The following is a 2,570-nucleotide window of genomic DNA, read 5'->3' on the forward strand; positions in this document are numbered from 1 at the left end:
GTCCAGAAATGAGTGTAATTTGTAACAATTTAATAAATTTTTCTTATCCATCTTTGAGCAATCAACAAACAATGTATCATGGTAATAGCCCATTTTTAATAAAGTTTTTCTTTATTAAACAAACAACCAAACACAAACAAGTTTACATTCAAAAAATGAATGTGGTACAGTTTTCCTAATATCAATCATTGTCATCACATTGCTATATCCAGTAATAATATTACATAATTTCCGTGCATATACATTTAGTAAACATTAAGTCATTCACTATTCCCATGAATTGTCCTCGCCTCTAGCCAATCATAAAATCTATCCCATATTATATAATAATCCATATCTTCCTTATTCTTAAATTCTTTTGTTAGTTTATCCATTTCTACACACATTGTTATTTTCCTCAATATTTCCATTTCATTTGGAATATCTTTACTTTTCCATTTCTATGCATACGCCAACCTTGCTGCAGTAATTACATGGATCATTAAGTACATTTTCTCTTTATCATATTTCGTAGTGCTAATTCCTAGCAGAAAGAACTCAGGCCTATGTTGTAATTCAATTCCACACATTTCTTCTATCCACTTATGTAAATTTTGCCAGTATTTTTGGGCCTCTCTGCAACTCCACTATAAATGATAATAAGTTCCTCTTTCTTTATTGCATTTCCAGCAGATGGAGGGAAATTTAGAATTCATTTTTGCCAGTCTTGATGGGGGTATGTGCCATCTATAATATAATTTATACAGATTTTCTTTCAAAGGAATCACTAAGGTCATTTTTTTTTGTTTCTATTCCAAAGTTTTTGCCAATCATCTAAATTATAACCAATTTTTTTCATCCTTTAGTTCTGATCTCACCACCCCATCTCATTCTTCATGGCCTCATGATTTGTTCTTGAACATCCTTGCTATTCTTGGGGTGCGCGGGGGGGCGGGGAGGAACGTGGACTTTCTTGTTTTTCTCTGAAGATGCTTCATTTCTCATCCAAGAAGCTTCTTCAGCTTCTTCAAACCTTGGACTGCTGATACAGAGGCATTCTCTTCCAATTCCACCTGTATGTCCTTATCCTGCTATAAGGAGACCCTGTAGCTTTCCGGTCATAGGCTTTGGGTCTCTCTCTCTCTCTCTCTCTGCCTGACCCACATCACAGGGTTGTCATTATGAGGAAAATAGAAGGAGGAAGGAGGATTAGATAGGTTCACCACCTTTGACTGTTAGGAATATAAGTCACCTAACAGGTAATTGGGTTAGAAATATATAAACCAAGATAAACAAGATAAACATTTTAAAACTGTATCTAAGAAAATGCAAAACTCTAATTATGTGTAGTTTCTCAAATGGCCATAAGATGGAGCCAGAAACCTGGGTTGTTTAGCCTTGGTGTCAGCTGGTGCTCCTTTCAAAATCCAGGAAAGAAATACTTAAGACTCTTGTAATTAGAAAAAAGATATCTTTTACTGGAAGTCAGTGGTAGCAACAAGAAAATTCTGAATCTGGGTAAACAGGCACGCACATCACATATATCAAGGGGGTTAAATGTTCCCACCCCCAATAGTTCAAACGGTTCTTCCAATTCAAAGTTGTGAACTACATCATGCGGACATCTCCAGGTGGTGATGATTAGTTGACCTTGGCTTACTCAGATAAAGGGTTGCAGTTGCGCAGAGAAGAGAAAGCCAAGCAGGAATGAGAAGCCCTCCCCAGTTTATGCAATATTAGATAGCAACATTTGAAGCTTACATCCCATACATTTCCCCCTTCCACCTCCTGTTACTCATGGCAGCCAGGAAGAAGCAAAAGAAAGGAGGAAGATCTTGAAGGGTCTCAGAAGAGAGTGTGAATAAGTCTCTATTTCCTTCTGTTGGAGAGTATTGCAATTTTTCCTAATTGACTGATATTTTCTGGATTTAATGTAAGTCTGTTACTGAACTATTTTTGACACTGGACTTTGATATTTGGATTATCCCTGGATGAAAACTGACTGATCTAACCTGTGAATGACTTTGGACTGCTTATTTTGAACTTTGCTTAAAACCTTTATTGGAAGTAAAAACCAACATTTACTGTACAGTGTATCTGTGTGCTGTGTGTGTATTATTCAAACACTACTCTCAAATACGTCTCCCTGTATGCGCTCATTCTCCTAACAGGGAATTACCTCAACACTGGTAATGGGCCCAGGCCATACCAGGCTCAGATAACTGAGAGTTAGTGCGAATACACAGTACTGTATACAGACAGCTGTTTACTGTTTAATTGTGGGTTACTATCCTGGTAAAAATGGCACAAGATACTTCAACAAGTCTATCACTGATAACCTGGTTGGATGGAATAAACTATGTTTCCTGGTCTATGAAGTGCAGTCTACTTCTGCGTAAAGAAGGTTTATGGAAAGTAGTTCAAGACCCACTGGATGTAAATACTTGGGATCCAGAAAATGAGGATGATGCTAAGAAGCTTGCTGACTTTAAACAGAACAACAAATGAGCTCTTTGTATAATTGGACTAACACTGAGTGACCAGCAGCTAGTCCATATTCGTGGAGAAGAGTCTGCTGCTAAGTGTTGGGA

This window comes from Pseudonaja textilis, chromosome 11, assembly GCF_049901715.1.
Source record: "Pseudonaja textilis isolate UNSWEBS1 chromosome 11, rPseTex1.2, whole genome shotgun sequence".
Taxonomy (NCBI): Eukaryota; Metazoa; Chordata; class Lepidosauria; order Squamata; family Elapidae; genus Pseudonaja; species Pseudonaja textilis.